Source organism: Schistocerca serialis, chromosome 3 (genome assembly GCF_023864345.2).
Source record: "Schistocerca serialis cubense isolate TAMUIC-IGC-003099 chromosome 3, iqSchSeri2.2, whole genome shotgun sequence".
Lineage (NCBI taxonomy): Eukaryota > Metazoa > Arthropoda > Insecta > Orthoptera > Acrididae > Schistocerca > Schistocerca serialis.
In genome coordinates, this window is record NC_064640.1 from 420040234 (window position 1) to 420058662 (window position 18429).

Here is an 18429-nt window from a genome sequence, read left to right on the forward strand (position 1 = left end):
CAGCGGCTTTGCGGCGAGACCCAGATGCGGTCTCTGCCCGTTGTGGGGTGCATGGCCAAAACTGAAACATCAAGGTATCGGAAGGCGGATGTTATGGAAGAACCCCGATGTCCTCTTGCTTCCGCGCTGTCTAACCGACTGTTTTTTCACTCCTCATCCGTCTCTCAGTTCAACGGTTCTTCGAAATTTTCTCCTCTCGCGTTGTTCTCATTGGTGGACTCAATTTGAATGCCGCCCGATGACTGATCGCCGTTTCCTGACCACCTCTCTTCGTGCAGGGTGGAAATTTTCTATCTTGCGTGGGCTGGTGTGTGACTCGGGAACTGGCGCCTTTCTCACGACTTCACCGGCGTTGGTGCCATATTCTTCCGATGTTTTTTTGCATTCCGAAGTTGTTGTGAGAGCAGCCACACAACACTCCTTTGTAACCTTTATCTCTGTGTGAGGCCTGGACAGACTTATGCCTGTGCTTCGTCTGCTGGCGTCCATGATTTATAAGGACCGTCCTTACTCTCCAAAAAAACATATTTTTAAGAAGGCTGACTTGTTTCATAAGCCTCCCTATGCAAATTCTTCGTTCTTTGTGTACACTCCTGCTAGTGGCTGTGCCAGCCTGGGTGGTCGAACGGTTCTAGGCGCTACAGTCTGGAACCGCGTGACCGCTGCGGTCGCAGGTTCGAATACTGCCTCGGGCATGGATGTGGGTGATGTCCTTAGGTTAGTTAGGTTTAAGTAGTTCTAAGTTCTAGGGGACTGATGACCTCAGAAGTTAAGTCCCATAGTGCTCAGAGCCATCTGAACCAATTTTTGCTAGTGGCTGTGGGTTCTGGAGTTGTTTGGGTCAACCTTGCTTTCTGAGGCAGCTAAGACAGCTGCTGCAAGACTAGAAGAATTCACGTGCTATCGTGTGTGCGTTCTTGGCGTTTTTGGCACGCTTCTCATTGTCCACCAGGCTCCTCGCAACGTGTTCATTCTTGAGAAAGACAGGGACCTACACCCTTCTACCCGCTGTGCGGCTGCAGAATGGCTCGAGTGTCCACATCTCGGGCGCTCGCAGCATGGGGTCCGACTGAACTTCTCGTGGGCTACTGACGGTGTTAGTCGGCGAAGGTTTCACAGTTTCCTTATGTGCAGCTGGAACACCAAAATTGTAGACTCTTAGCGTACACTGGATGTTGTTTCTTGGATTGTCTAAAAACAGCTTTTCCATACTTTGGGATTACCTTACATTCCAAACATTTCTTATTACATTTCATATTAGCACAACATTTGAATAATTTATCATGAACATTCAGATATATAAAGTAGGTATCAACATGCCTCCTGCCGGCCGGCGTGGCCCTGCGGTTCTAGGCACTACAGTCTGGAACCGAGCAGCCGCTACGGTCGCAGGTTCGAATCCTGCCTCGGGCATGGATGTGTGTGATGTCCTTAGGATAGTTAGGTTTAATTAGTTCTAAGTTCTAGGCGAGTGATGATCTCAGAAGTTAAGTCCCATAGTGCTCAGAGCCATTTGAACCATTTGAATCAACATGCCTGCTAGGCATCAAATAACATAAATTTTTATTTTTGCAACATCTATAACTGTTCTGCAACATATTAATGGCAAAAAATCCGCCACAGTTGTAAAATAATTTATTAACCGAAGTCTTGCATGACAGAAGTCGATATACACTACCACAGATTCGGGGTCTTAGCCACATCGTCAGATGTACCTCAAATCTGAAGTGAAACAGCAGTTGTAACCTACTCCATTAAATAATTAAGAAATTTCATAACATTAAAGATTGGCATTTAGAAACTGAAAAACAGATACAATTATTCAATAATAGCCTACCTAGCAGTAAATGGACATCATGTCCATGCCCTAACAATTAATAGGCAAACATCTACCGTAGGTGGACTGTCAAATAACATCCTAAATTGTCGCTGCAAGGAACTCCAACGTTCAGTCACACCCTTGGAAAACTATTCTTGTCCTAAAATTGCCATCGGGAATGCGTGTAGTCTATAACAATAAAGCCACAATAGGACGTTAGGTGGAAGCTGTAACGGTACCACCGACCACTTTAAACGGCAATCGATGCTAACGTTATACCTCTGCGAGGAATTTTTGAAAGTTGTGACCGTGAGATAACCTAATGAAAACAGAACTGTCAAACTGGGATTCGTTTCCGAAACACTCCAACAAATTATAAACAACAGTAAACTGGTGGCTCTGGAACAGACGTTCTCCCAGCACAAAAGCAAGTTGTAACATTAAATATTAAAACCGGTCGACAGACTAGTTAGGCATTCTTGTGTCAAGCAAAATGAACAAGCAGAAGGCAGTGCTAAGGCGAACCTAACCTTCTTTGACACACACTAGTGTCCTTATATCTGTTCATACTACAAACACAGTAACCTAACCTTGCAGATAAATGTGCTACTAAGAAACAAATGGCCAATGAGATAGTAAACAGTAACATATGCCTCTCAACTACACGTACCTTAAATGAACTAGCTGTAACAGTTTATAAAACCAATTACCGACGTACATGAAATTAGTAGCAATACTGAACAGGGAAAAGCTTGAAATGATTCTGAATTTAAATCAGGGTGTGTGCTAATGATCATGATTTATAACTTCACTGCTTAGTACAGGGTCTTTATGCCTGTGCATTAACCAGCTTGCATTAGAGTAGATAACTCAGTAACTAGTTCTTTCTTAAACTCGGGTTGTCGCAACTAAACAGAATGCAAATCTAACTGCACTAGCTCTGAAGGAGCCTTTGCATTGCTTCATTAACTAACAGTCTGGTACATAAGGACCCTGAAACTTCCATGGTTTGAAGAACCATACTCATTAACAAAACTACACCAGTATGTGTGAGAAATGGTAAGTATTCGTATCATTAATTATTAGTTAAGTAAGCCACAACAAACTATAACTCTTTTGACCTACTCAAAAGTATAATTGGCTGTGCAAATGACAACACAACGTTAAATTCAAGTTCAACCACATTCTCATAATAAATTAGGACACTCGGAATTAAACTCATTAGAATAGGATACCTGTCCAGGTTTGTGATTTTGCATAATCACGGGTGTAAGATAACAGTTTTTAGCAACACCACAATTATTATTATAAAATCAAGCAAATTTCACAAATACCTGGTTCATTTACGGAGTGCCAAATATAAACAATTTAGTGGAAGGCTGATGGTACTGGTGGCGTAATTTGTAGATGCTGTTAACCTGGCGGCGATGCAATCATAACAATACTGTTGTCCTCACCCTATTACATATCTTCTTGGCGTCAGAATTATATTTATAGGGCTGAAAACCATGCTACGATAATGGTATCACTAAATGCAGCATCCGAGGCCCATAAATACTGCCTTTAACCTCTTCTGGTCTCAAAACTCTAGGAATATAAGTCACAATGATCCGTTACTGCAAGCGAGGTGTTAACCACGGCACTGCTCAGCCCAGAATCCTTGCCCGTCACAAAGGACGAGTTGCCACTTCCGCACTAACACACGTTTTCCACTCCGCCAGGCTATTTTCGTAGCTACGGGGATCCCCCACATCTATTACATTCAACACTACGTTCCCTAACTATGGACCAAGTAATTTACAGTGAATTATATAACAATCATTTCAATGGGTATTTAAATTCACAAGCACATTTTAAACAACATCGTTCAGAAGTTTCACATAACTAAAACTTGTATTCATAGTCAAAGAAATTCCATGACAGATACAACAATTTATGCGAGAAACACTGCCGGCCTCGGTGGCCGAGCGGTTCTAGGCACTTCAGTCCGGTACCGCGCGACTGCTACGGTCGCAGGTTCGAATCCTGCCTCGGGCATGGATGGGTGTGATGTCCTTAGGTTAGTTAGGTGTAAGTAGTTCTTAGTTCTAGGGGACTGATGACCCCAGATGTTAAGTCCCATAGTGCTCAGAGCCATTTGAACCATTTTTTGCAAGAAACACTACAAAATGACATAGAAATATCGATACAGATACAAAATTGGTCGAAAATAAGTGCTACAATGTCACGCACTAAACCAAAGCTAAACTAAATAACGATCCTGCGCCGCAGAAAGTGCAAGTCAGGTTTCAGCGTGATATTCCGAACCAAGCGTATACAGCGCGCCTGTGTGACCCGTGCGGCTAAAGCAAGCGGACTGAGCAGTAACGATTCGGACGTATTCGTGGTAAACACTGTGAAGGTGGCTAATAACGCGACATGGAGACCAACTAAGGTACAAGCACGCACTAACGCCGAAAAAATGTAGAAGCAATATAGGTAATCACCAAAAGTGATGGCGATCCATCAAGAGAGGCTTTGACCTTAACAAACAAATAGTAAAATGCAGCATGACTAATAATGGAATAAATGCAGCAAAGCAACACACACATGACATGGAAAGCTAACATAAATAATAGCATAAGCTTAAGGCCGAAATACATACAACTGCCAAAATCTGCAGCTAACAGCAGAAAAGTCCAAACATAACAAATAACGGGTTGTAAACCAGTGAAAATAAAAGGTAAAATATTTAAAACATAAAACTATCAACATCTGCATCCAACAGAAGAAAAACCAACCATTATAAACGACACGTTGTGAACCAGAGAAATTAAAAGGTAAAACATTTAAAACAAAAAACTGCCAAATCTGCATCCAATAGCAGTAGAGACCTAATGTAACAAATGACAGGTTGTGATCCTGTGAAGTTAAAAGGTAATACATTGGAAAGGTTAAAAAATTTTAAAAACATCTCAAGAACTAAAAAATTTAAACCGTTTGGTGTTATTGGAACAGAAGAGAAACAGACCGCAGATTAAGGGGATGTGGCAGGTTTATGAAACAGGAGCAGAGAAGAGAGGAAACTACCTCCAAAGCTGGCTATTGAAAGCATTGGGCTATTCAGAAGATTTTTTCGCTTGAACTAAACTTTCTCGTCAAGAGCAGCGTCACGATTGTGTATCCTACATTTGAAAATCTTGATCTATTCCAAAACGATTAAAGTTAAGCCATCACCATAGACGTGAAGTTGGGAAAGGTCCTCCTACATTTTTGCTGCATTTCTTCGGGATTCGTACGTCCTTGTACCTAAGTTCCTTTCCATGCCGTGTTTTGCGACCGCTTAGCGGTATTTACCACGAATACAGCCCACAGCGATACTGCTCGGTCTGCTTGCCGTATCCGCACGGGTCACAGTGCTGGTCTCGAGGGTGGGTGTTTTTGTGTGCTTCGTCGTATCAGGTTGGAGGTTACTTGCGCTATTTGTCAGTCTCTAAATATCGGTCTTTAATTTTTCTAAAATTTCTTAGTTGTATGATGGAGTATATTATTACTTTTGTTTTACCTCTGATTTCGTGGGAGTGTATATCGACTTCTGCCGTGCAACACTTCGACCGATAAAGTGTTTTGCAATTGTGGCGGATTGGTTTACCGTGAACATTCTATTTATCTATATACTACGAATCCAAGATGCATGTACGTAACACATGGAAGTAATAATGCTGTTTAAGGAACTCATTTTATTTTGTTGCAAACATACATATCACGATTGGCCTGTTTTGTGTGGACGCTCGTGTCAGTTTCACCAAGTGCTGCGCCGGCCAGAGTGGCCGAGCGGTTGTAGGCGCTACAGTCTGGAACCGCGAGACCGCTACGATCGCAGGTTCGAATCCTGCCTCGGGCATGGATGTGTGTGATGTCCTTAGGTTAGTTAGGTTTAAGTAGTTCTAAGTTCTGGGGGACTGATGACCTCAGAAGTTAAGTCCTATAGTGCTCAGAGCCATTTGAACCATTTTTGATCCAAGTGTTGCTATTTGTAATAAGTCACTGCAAAAATACGTAAGCGTACCCATCTGAACCGACGTAAAAACTCGAATTATTTAACATATGCATGACACCTCTTGGTGCCTGTTTCCAATTTTCAGGTTCGTTTTTTTGTGGTGTGTTACGAGATAGTAAACGTACTCGATAATGATTATTGAATAATCCACGCCGTTGTATTTGTAAGCCTATCACTAGTTACAAAGATATGTATGCATTAGGTTTTTTCACAGTTTTCTCAGTTTCTATTATTACGTCAACGTCACTATTTGGTGCGAGGCCTGTATCCATTGTGGAATAATAACAACATTTTATTTCTAAAAAATATCCCCAAGAATTACACAGACACGTAATTTAAAAAATCAGGGTGTTTTGTGCAGTTTGTGTTGTACTCTACGGTTGCATGGTTCGACTGGTGGCATTATGTGTGTCCTATCGAGCCTCTGCTTCTGACAGTTACTGTCTAACATGCAAATGGATCAAATGGCTCTGAGCACTATGGGACGCTACATCTGAGGTCATCAGCCCCCTAGACTTAGAACTACTTAAACCTAACTAAGGACATCACACACATCCACGCCCGAGGTAGGATTCGAATCTGCGACCGTAGCAGCAGCGCGCTTCCGGACTGAAGCGCCTAGAACCGCACGGTCACAGTGGCCGGCGTCTGATATGCGATCACAGTAGTTTCGACATGTGAGTATTCCTGGCGTTCCCTCCATCATATCGGTTCAGCAGTCTCAGAACTAGCTTTATCTATTCTGGACCTTACCTATCGTAACTGGAAATTCTCGTGGACAGGTGGCACATGGAGGAGTGCTACAGAAAGCCGCATTTTGTCTGCAGCCAGCTACTAAGCTAGATCACGTTGCACTTCCTTCCTGGGTGTCATCGCACAGTGTTCAAAATGTTCAAATGTGTGTGAAATATTATGGAACTTAACTGCTAAGGTCATCAGTCCCTAAGCTTACACACTACTTAACCTAAATTATTCTAAGAACAAACACACACACCCATTCCCGAGGGAGGACTCGAACCTCCGCCGGGACCAGCCGCACAGTCCATGACTGCAGCGTCCTAGACCGTCGGCCAATCCCGCGCGGCATCGCACAGTGTCATGATATGCTCAGATAAGTGGGGACCACAGAGGAATTCAGGGCTTGTATCTCAGATGCCTGTTTCTACACGCTGCCCAATGAATATTATGTGGGTGAGAAGCATGTATTGCAATTCCATAACACCACTGGTCATAAGCCGTCGGAAACGCTAGCAGCTATGAAATACCTAAACTACAATTATTTATCACCTGAGTGATAATTTTTGCAGATGACTTCGATTTTCAAGTGCGGTTTTTTTCGATATGTGAGGTGCTATCTGAACCACATACAGGGACAAGCTCCTTACAGTTTCCTGTTAATGATCATGTATGGGTACGTCGTTTGGAAAGGGGGGAGGGGGAAGTGGATAGTTGGGTAACGAATAAAAAACACCAAGATACTAATATCTGAGAAAATTAAAGTGTTTCCGCATTCCACCTCCATACTCGACGACAATTGTCTGTAACGAAAGAACTTCACAAAGGACCGTCTATTCCACGTGCAATGGGCATGAGAGATTCAAAAATAGAGACACAGTATTTTTGCTGAAGGTCCATAAAAATTTAGCCTATTGAAAGGTATGTGCTGAGATTCGATCAGGATAGAGGCAGTGAAAATGTCGATAGTTCCCAACCGCAAGGTTGGACGAGGAGTACATCTTCGAGTAGTAAGATCTTTGACAGCTAACAGAGCTAGGCGCACGCGGTAAAAGTTTGAATAGTGGTGAGGAGATGCGCAGGGACAGCAGACGTGTTTCGAGTCGGAGCTAGATGCCTGCAGGAGGCAGCCGGGTCGTGACAGCATCAAAGTAAGAATCGGCGCTACGCACATAATAAGCTATATATTGAGCGAAACTCGCCACATACCTGAGGAAACTAGAAAGAATAATTAATAAAATAGGTTTACTTTGGTTAAATAATGTCTAAAAGCTAGATAGAAATTCCATTGTTGATGCAATAAGCGTTTTGTGAAACTTTCTCGTAAATCCATGCTATAGAAGTTTTTTTTTAGTTTTTCACATGTGCTTTAAAAGTTTGAACAATAAATATTTTTTAGATAAAATTAGAGTTTCATCTCACACCTTATGTCGTTCTCCGCATCCTGTGCTTGCATTGAGCCAAAAGGTACATTAAAGTAAAGTTCCCATGAGTAAAGCTAATAATTTCATTTATCAGAGTAAAATAATCTATATGCCATTGCACAGTTGGCAAATTATTCAGATCAGGGCAGAGTTTTTATTAAGTAACAAACAGGGCCAAAATGAGTAAAGTTATCTAGAATGACAATTTTATGCCATTGCCCTACGGCTGAGTCGAATATATGTTTTATTATCGGCTAAACGGGAAGGAGTGCACGAGCTAAGTCCACAGACGCAGTCACATGCAAATTGGTGACTTTCATTTATTTTTACCACTAAACTTTCGTGCAGTCAGATGTGTATTTTGAGTATTAATTTTCCAGCAATATTTTCATGCAGTCAGATAAAGTTCAGTTCAGTTAAATACGCAGTCAGATGCAAGTTTTATTAAAGACTAAAGCAGTCACATGCAGTTCAGTCTAGTTTAAATTGAGAATTTTTATTAACAACACTTTCACTATGTTCCAGAAAGTTACTTTGTACATTTGACTTAAACAGAAAAAACATTGTTATTGGACATAACTTTTCCAGTACGTAGGCTATTAACAACACTTCGTTTCGAGAAATCTTCTCAGGCTTAGAGACACATAATGCATGTTATTTAAAACTGTTAATACAGCCCTGGTTCTGTATTCTCTGGGAACAGTTTTGCCTGGAGATTGACATGCCTCTATGAGCTACTTCCTGCTACCTGCTATTTAATGTGTAAGTAGTGTAACAGGGCCAGTTGAAGCACCAAACTAGATCAACAATAACCTAATGGGATTGCCCCTCACACCCAAACCCAAACGCTCACACCCAACACACCCACACCCCACACCCCCACACGTCCACCTGACCACATACCCACACACCCACATGCCTACACGCCCGTATGCCCGCACACCACCACTTCCTCACACCCCCAGACCTTTCTGTCAAAAGTCAATTACCCTGGGTATAAAATGCCAGAAAATTCAAAAATTTTGGCAGCAAATTCATAATTTTATCAGTAAATTCAAAATTTTAGTCGGAAATTCAGAATTTGTGAGAAATTAAAAATTTTGCCAGATTCAAAAAAATAGCTCAATTGTGGTAGTGCATATGCTGCGGGAGTAGGGCTGTTGCTGTATGAATTGGTGAAAAATTCAAAATGTTGTATTGTCATGCTTGTTGACTTGAACTACTGGGACAGGCTCTATGATGTCACAATCCAAGACTTTGGTACTGGAATATGCCCTGTGACGTCAGAGTCCAAGGTGTTTACCTGGAATACTGGAGGAGGAAATCCAAGACTCTGAATACTGAGACAGGCTCCATGACGTCAGAGTTTTGTGTACGGGTCCAAGCCTATTTGCTACCATCTTGTTCCTGGCTACTATTCACTCAGAGGTGTGTGGTCACTGGTTCTCCAAACTCTAAGCTTTATCCTTTCAATTTATATCTTTAACACCACACAGGGAGAGTAAAGCTGTCACTCAGAAGTGTATGGTTACTTATAGAATTCCTGCATACTGCTTCTCCTAACTTCAATTCTTCTAACTGGCCCTGGAGTCGCATCGGTGATAGTTCCGTGCACACAGACGTCAGATGCCTACTGTTGTTTCAACTCCCTCACTGGAAGTGGAGGATGTCACTACATCCACGCCCCCTGTTCTAAGGTTAACTCCATATATACTGTGTTTGAAACAACTGCAAGCCGGCCGGAGTGGCCGAGCGGTTCTAGGCGCTACAGTCTGGAACCGCGCGACCGCTACGGTCGCAGGTTCGAATCCTGCCTCGGGCATGGATGTGTGTGATGTCCTTAGGTTGGTTAGGTTTAAGTAGTTCTAAGTTCTAGGGGACTGATGAGCTCAGATGTTAATTCCCATAGTGCTCAGAGCCATTTGAACCAAACAACTGCATGGAGTAGGGTGGTTGAAAGGGCAGCGGGACAAGATTGGGCTGCTTTTACCTTTTGAGCAGACTGGCTTGAATACAAGGATCAATGAGTGGTAGGCACTAAACTATTAGATTTCCAAAACTTTACTACCACAACATAGGTATACAACATAGGTATGCTTGTAAGTAGGCTGTTTATGTTTTCTTATTGGCAACGTTACGTAGCGCTCAATATGAAAATCACTGGCTGTGCTGTGTGCAGTCTGTGGCTAGTTTGCATTGTTGTCTGCCATTGTAGTGTTGGGCAGCGGCAGCTGGATGTGAACAGCGCGTAGCGTTGCGCAGTTGGAGGTGAGCCGCCAGCAGTGGTGGATGTGGGGAGAGAGATGGCGGAGTTTTGAAATTTGTCATGAACTGCTATATTTATATATGATGATATCAAGGTAAATACATTGTTCGTTCTCTATTAATATCTTTCATTTGCTAACTATCCCTATCAGTAGTTAGTGCCTTCAGTAGTTTGAATCTTTTATTTAGCTGGCAGTAGTGGCGCTCGCTGTATTGCAGTAGCTTGGGTAGCGAAGATTTTTGTGAGGTAAGTGATTTGTGAAAGGTATAGTTTACTGTTAGTCAGGGCCCATTCTTTTGTAGGGATTATTGAAAGTCAGATTGCGTTGCGCTAACAAAATATTGTGTGTCAGTTTAAGCACAGTCTTGTATAAATTGTTCAAAGGGGACGTTTCATATGTCGACCCTTAGCCTAGGATACCTCATCGGAATCTTCTGATTTTTTTGTTGTAGTTTGTGTAATTAGTGTAGATTTTGTTTATTGCTAGCGCGTAATTGTAGAGAAAATCTCCTTTGTAGTTGCAGACTTTCATTGTTGTACAGTAAAACAGTTGTGGCATGCATGTAGATTTGCACCAAGTATTTCGCAGCTGCAATTAACTAGATATTATTTTCAGTTCTATGTTAATGTGTCCTCTTATTTTTGATCTTCAAATTGTGTTTTTCTGTGTTGTCGTGTGAAATACTGTGACAATAATGGCGTGTGAAAAACGTAATACTAGGCTCCAAAGTAAACTGAGAAACGACAGTGAAAATGAAAGCAGTGTGTTAGCGCCGCAGAGTAATGAATTAACTAATGTTCAAAGTAGTAATTTGGTAATTGCGCATAGGGAAATGGAGCGGGTTGCAAATAATGGTGTACACAGTGAAACAGTTAGTGAACAGGGAAGCATTATCGATCGATCGGTCGGCAACAGCTCGCCTCAGGAATCCGAAATGACAGGAAACAATCTCGGAAATACTGTAGATTCAGGTTTTGGGTCCTCACCGTTTTCTCAAATAAGTCAAGACACATTTTCTGTTTGTCAAAATGTGAATGTTGCCGGTGCAACTACACTGCCGAAAAGCACTGAGGAACATGTTTCAGACACCAGTGCATTGTTATTACAATTAATGCAACAAATGGGACAACAGCTCAAAAAGTTAGACACAGTGGAACAAAATCTCAAAAAGTTAGAGACAGTGGAACAAAATCTTAAAAAGTTAGACTCATTGGAACAAACTCTTGAACAAACACGTGAAGATTTAACTAGTGAGTTACATAACATTGAATCGAAATGTCAAAAAGTCTGTAATGACGTAAAAACACAAATTTGTGAGCATTTTCAACCCATTTTTTCGCGGCATGAAAATGTATTACAGAATCACGAAGCAGCCATAAAAGAACTGCAAACCATTGTTCATGAAAATCACGACACCTTGCAAGCTAAAATTGACTCAGTTGCATCTACCGATTCGGTTACGTAACTTGCAAAAACTCAGGAAAACTTAAAGGACACAGTAGATACTCTGAAACTTGGTTCAGAAAAACATACAGAGGAAATAATTTCACTATCGGATAAAGTAGCCAACTTTCAGATCAGTTCACTAACTTATCTACAAAGGTAGATGATGATCTGAATAACACAACACCTGTAGCCTTCACTGACACTGAAGAGTATGTAGAAATTAGAAAATTCAAACAAAATCAAAATCAAATCAATACACAGTACAAAAGAGAAATCCGGGAAGTGCAAGATCAGTTGGCACAAGTAGTACAAGAATTACGTATTTCAGAGGACACTCGCGCCCCAATACGGGAAGAGGGACATAGAAATACGGAACAGCCACAAAATAATAACACAGCGCATTTCGGAAATTATGAAAGAAATTGGCAATGTGCACCGAATTTTGAGATTGAACAGCCGACACGATGTAACAATGACCGACATGCGACTCGCCGACATGATGATTTTGACTATAAGCTGTTCATTACTACACGTAAATTCAAAACATTTAAGAATTCCGGCAACGACATTCATCCACAAGCGTGGCTCCATCAATTCTCTCATTGTTTTCCTCCCAACTGGTCGTTGGAGCACAGGTTAGAATTTATGTGTGGCTATTTAGAGAATGAACCAGCTGTAAGAATGCGATCGGTCATTCACTATTGTCACAGTGAAGGAGAATTTTACATGCCTTCCTCTCAGCATATTGGTCTCAAGCTACACAAGACCGAGTAAAACATGGCATCATAATGATGAAACATTTCGAACAATCTGAATTCTCCAGGCTTGTGAAATATTTTGAAGACATGTTGCACAAGAATCAATACCTGTCAAACCCATACAGCCCCTTAGAACTCATCCGCATTTGCTTAATCAAATTACCTGAACATTTACGACATATTATTTTGGCAGGACGTTGCAAAGACGACATTGAAGCTTTTCAGGGACTGTTACAAGAACTGGAAAGTGACACTGACAATCGTGGAACGCAGGAGCACAACAATTACAGATCACATCAGTCGCAATTCCGCGATGAAAGAAATAATAACTGGACGCGACAAGGCTATTCTCACAACACAAATCGTGACCGAAACAGACACCACCCATATTACAACCGTTGGCAGAGTAGTAATAATTACAGGGAAAGATCACCTCTCCGCGGTAGTGACTATCACAGAGACAATCAGAGAAACAGACAATTTGGGAACCAAAATAATTATTATCAAGGGAGACAGAATAACTTTAGACACAACGGTCCAGCGCGCAATTACGATTCAGGGAGAAATTCTCCACCACTTAACCGACAAGAAAGAAACTACAGGAACTACCGACATGACGACAGACAATGTGATCGTAACGACAGACCTGAATTGCGTCAGAACTGGCGGGATTTAAACAGGGCAGGGCCCTCTCGTCACGGTGAATTTGTAGAAGTTAGGTCTCCAAATCCCAATAATGACGCGCGCCAACAAAGAGACAATAGGCAATGACTCACACCGCTGGCAGCCACAAAACGTACTTATGACACTAACGACGCAGCTGCCGTAGCTAGTAATTACGTAAAAATGGAAGACATTAGGGACATCTTACTCCAAGAACACGACGTAAAACATAAAAACATTGCATATCCTGTGATTCACATTGCAGTAAATGACGTAAAATTTACGGCAGTACTTGACTCTGGCAGTCCCATTTCAGTAATCAGTGAAACAGCCTTTAGCAAATGCAACAAATCGAACGATTGCCCCACACTTCCGTTACGTAAGATTAAATTACAAGGTGCAATCTTTGGAAAAAGTGTAGATGTACGCCAACAAACCAATTTAGAATTCTTTTGTCAAAGCCACAGCTTCTCTATGAACTTTCTCATTGTTCCATTATTGTCGACGGAAATTATATTGGGAGTAGACTTTTTGTATGAATACAAAGCAATCTCAAACTTTCACGATGCTGAAATAAGTTTAGAGAAAGAAGGTAAGTCAATAGCTTTGAAATTTGAAGATTGGCTCTCAAACCATGACGAGGAAATTAATCGGCTTTACCTTCTGTTAGACAACAGTTCGGTCTTTTCTACGGAACTAGACACTAACAATCACTCTGCAACTACTGACAGGGATGATATCGACGGCGCATTTGACACTAATAAGTTAATTCAGAATAAAATTCAAACAATTGAGAATTGTAATGACACTGATAGGCAGGACCTTTTTGAGATTTTACAAGCACATTCCACAGTTTTTACTCATAAAACAGGAACAATCAAGGGATTTCAATACCAATTTCGTGTTCGTGAGCATACTAAATTTTGTGTTAGACCATATGTAATTCCAGCACATTATAGGGACCGTGTTAGAACAGAAATACAATCTATGCTCGACGAGGGCATTATTGAGCCTGCAGTAAGCTCATACAAGAATCCATTACATGTTGTTGAGAAGAAAAATGGATCGATCAGGCTTGTCTTAGATTCGAGACAAATCAATACGATCATTATTCCTGAAACAGACAGGCCGCAAACGTTGGAAGAACTTCTTCAAAATTTTAATGGTGTAAAAGTGTTGTCTTCCATTGATCTCAGATCCAGCTTTTATCACATCGAACTTCATCCAGAATGTAGAAAATACACAGCTTTCCTTTGTTTCGGCGTTTGTTATCAGTTTCTGAAACTTCCCTTTGGTTTGAACATTTCTTCAGCAGCATTCATTCGCGGGCTAAATTCCATATTACCTGAGTTCTTAAAACGTCACATCACCTTATATGTGGACGATATTCTAATAGCAGAAGCTTCATGGGAACTACATAATCGCATCCTCAACAGTTTGTTACGTATTTTTGCAGAATCTGGAATTACAGTTAACTTGGAAAAGTCTGAATTCGGTAGGTCAAAGGTGAGGTTTTTGGGACATATTATTTCTTCTGAAGGCATTCAGCCGGATCCTGAAAAGTTAGAAGCAATCAGAGCCATTCCTGTTCCATCCACAAAAAGACAAGTCCGCAGTTTTCTAGGTCTCGTAAATTTTTACCGTCGTTTTCTGAACATGCAAATTCTTGTTACACCAAAACTTTGTTCTCTCACTGGAAAAAATACTATTTGGAACTGGGACGAACAAGCACAGTTGGCATTCAATTCTTTGAAAGAATCGCTACTTAACGCGCCAATACTAGCTCATCCAGATCTGTCACAAGATTTCTGCCTTAGCACGGATTCTTCTAAAGTCGGTCTTGGTGCCCATTTATTTCAAGAAGCCACAGAAAATGACACTACTGTTCAGAAAACCATTGCTTTTGCTAGCAGAGTGCTAACCAAATCTGAAAAAAATTATTCCGTTACTGAATTAGAAGCTTTAGCTATCGTTTGGGCATTTAACAAATTCCGTTTCTTTCTTTCTGGTAAGCACGTAAAAGTATACAGTGATCATCGTGCATTACAATTTCTTATGTCTTCAAAATTAAATCATGACAGGTTAAAACGTTGGGCATTGTTTCTGCAAGAATTCCGCTTCACAATAGTCTACATTCCCGGTAAGGAGAACATTGTTGCGGACGCACTGTCACGCGCACCGGCTGGGCTTGAGAAAAGTACCACAGAAGGCAACCTCGAGATAAATTTCAGTATTCTTTACATTCAGAAAGTCGTCTTTGAAAACTTCATCACCACATCTTTAAAGGACATTGCTCATGAACAAGATAAAGATCCGATTTGGAAAGACATCAAGAGCAAATGGCATGAAAAGACACACACTCAGATTCGGCATTATTATCTGGTTAGAAACAACATACTGTTCAAACGCTGCACTGTTGATGACAAGCTATGGGTACTTTGCATTCCTGACGATTTTGTTAATAAGCTCATTTGGTACATTCATTTCAGCTATGCACATTTTGGCCCACGAAAATGTTATCATATTCTTCGAACGACCTGTTATTTTAACAATATGGAAAAGAGAATTCGAAGAGTCTTGTCTATTTGTAAACTTTGTCAAAAGGCGAAACCATCTACTATCTCCCATCGTGCTCCGCTGTTTCCTATCATTCCTTCTAAATTAAAAGAATTTGCTGCTGTTGATCTCTTGGGACCGCTTGTCAGAACATCTAATGGATTTTCGTACGTTCTAGTCGCTGTTGAACTTACTTCAAAATTTGTTTCTTTCACACCGTTACGTAAAGCCACTGGACGGTCTGTATCCAACGCCTTTGTTAAAAATTTCTTACGTGAAGTTGGACACGTTAGTAAAGTCATTTCAGATAACGGACCGCAATTCATATCTGCTCTTTGGTCACGCATGCTTCACAACCATAAAATCAAACCTGTTTTTATTTCATTGTACTCACCACATTGTAACCCGTCTGAACGGATTGTGAAAGAAATCAATAAGCTTTGCAGACTTTATTGTCACAGAAAGCATCAGCATTGGGACAGATATTTACACTTATTTCAAAATGTGCTGAATGAAATGCCTCATGATTCCACTGCTTTACCACCCACTCTTGTACTAAAGAATGAAGAACCACCGAACAGAATCAGAGAGCTTGTACCTTTGCCGAATACACATAAACTTCGACACAAAGACATAATTGATTTGGCTCTTAAAAATATAAAATCTGCAGCAGACAAAAGGAGAAAACTACACCGTAAAGCAAATGCAAAGAAATTGTATATTGGTCAGAAAGTTCTCATTAAAGCTCATTCATTGTCACATAAGAAGAAACACTTGAGTCACAAATTCTTTCTAGTTTACAATGGACCTTATAGAATCCGACGTATACCACATGATAATTGCGTTGAAGTTGAAACTCTGCGTACTAGGAAGAGTAAAGGTTTACACCACATTTCACATGTAAAACCGTTTATTGAAAGATAATCTACTTTTTAACTTTGTCTTTGCCATAAAACTTTTCACTTCACATTTCTAGTATGCTTTGTCAGACTTAAGAAACTGTTAACATGCAACAATGTTTGAAGTTAAATATCCAGTCTAGAACCTAGGGAACATTTTTAAACAGAAATTACGAATGCATTGTTATAGTGAACAGATGACACAGTGTTGTATTTGTACATTCTTGCTTGTTAGTTGCACGATTACATAACGACTATCAGGCTTACATACTTAGGACACATACTGGTACTGCTAATGAGATTTTAATGCAACATTTTGGTTTACTTGAAAATACATTCTGCGTTTAAAGTACTTTCTGTGAGATACCAGACGACACAGTGGTTAGTTTATGTGATAACTACACGGTTTTATCACGACGCTACTAATGAGTGACAATTTACAATGTTGCTTTTGCGGTGTATCTGTTTTATATCTGCACAGTTTTTCTGAATTCATCTGGAAAGTAAAACAGGTTTTAGTAGTAACTTTTGTAGTATAGCTACAATGAGACAGGGTTTTCCGTAGCACAACAATACGTTACAGTACAGTACTTTCTTTATCACAACAATAAGCGTAATAACTACGATATCTATACACAAAGCATTTCACATTTGTTTATCATGAGGTAAGTACATTGACTTCTGCAGAACTTAGCTTTTGGAGGACGATAACTACGACACTTCCACAGAGATTATGTTGCAACAAGACGCACATTTAGTGCTACAGGACACGTATTTGAGTGATTGATTTTGTACTTAAAATATTTATTTTTAAAGATATTTGGAGTACAATGATACAAAGGTTTTCCGTGATACATTTCATTCCATTGCTGTAATCTGTAACACCTGAGGGTATAATTACATTAATCCTCAGGGGGGTACACGCCTACTTTGTGTACCATGTGTTTGGCAAGCACAAAGAGCCCTAGCTAATATGGTATTTGCTTATACAACTTTACACATCAGTACCATATTTCTCTAACACAGAATTACACAGCTATCTGATCATTTAACAGAGAAAGAAACTTTTTTTACTACGTCAGTGACAGATGTTTACGCAATTACACAGTTGGGTAACTTCACACTTACGAAATGGTATTTTGTCTGTACTTTGTGAACTGTTCATATTTTTTCAGAACCATTGTGATACTATGAGAGCTTTGAATGATGTATTTGGTATAAGATCATGATTTTTAAAGTACGTTTGAGGTAGATGACACTATTGAAATGAGCAGAGAATTTTTTTTAGGGTTTGAAATTATTGCAGAAAGCTACGACGTTTTTGAGATTTGACTGAGGTGTTATGATGCTATTATTACGATGACGATGGGTATTATGTTGTTGAGGAGTGTTTATTATGCTATGTATTTCTCATGATGAAATATTGAAGAAGTGTCGACGAATATGTATATGTAATAAGGTAAGGAATAATGAGTAGTGGTGACTCTGATTTGTGGAAAAGGTTGTTGGAAACCAAGAATCGTACTTTAAGAGTTATGAAATGTGTGTATATGCGTGAATGTATCACAATGCTGGCGAAAGTTTTTTGAACGCTGTTATATTTACAGGATTTTGTTTCTACACATTTGTAACGCAAATTTTCGACCTGTGAAATTTGTATATGAGACTGTCACAGTAGCGGAAACTGCTGTCGTAAATATTTCCATAAGAAAGTTAAGTGACCACCTGCACATAATGCGTCGTGGGCACGCAGCTGTGTCAGACGCCGGGAGAACAAGTCATTAGTGAGTTCCTCATCAGAAGCACAGGTAGAAAAAAAGAAA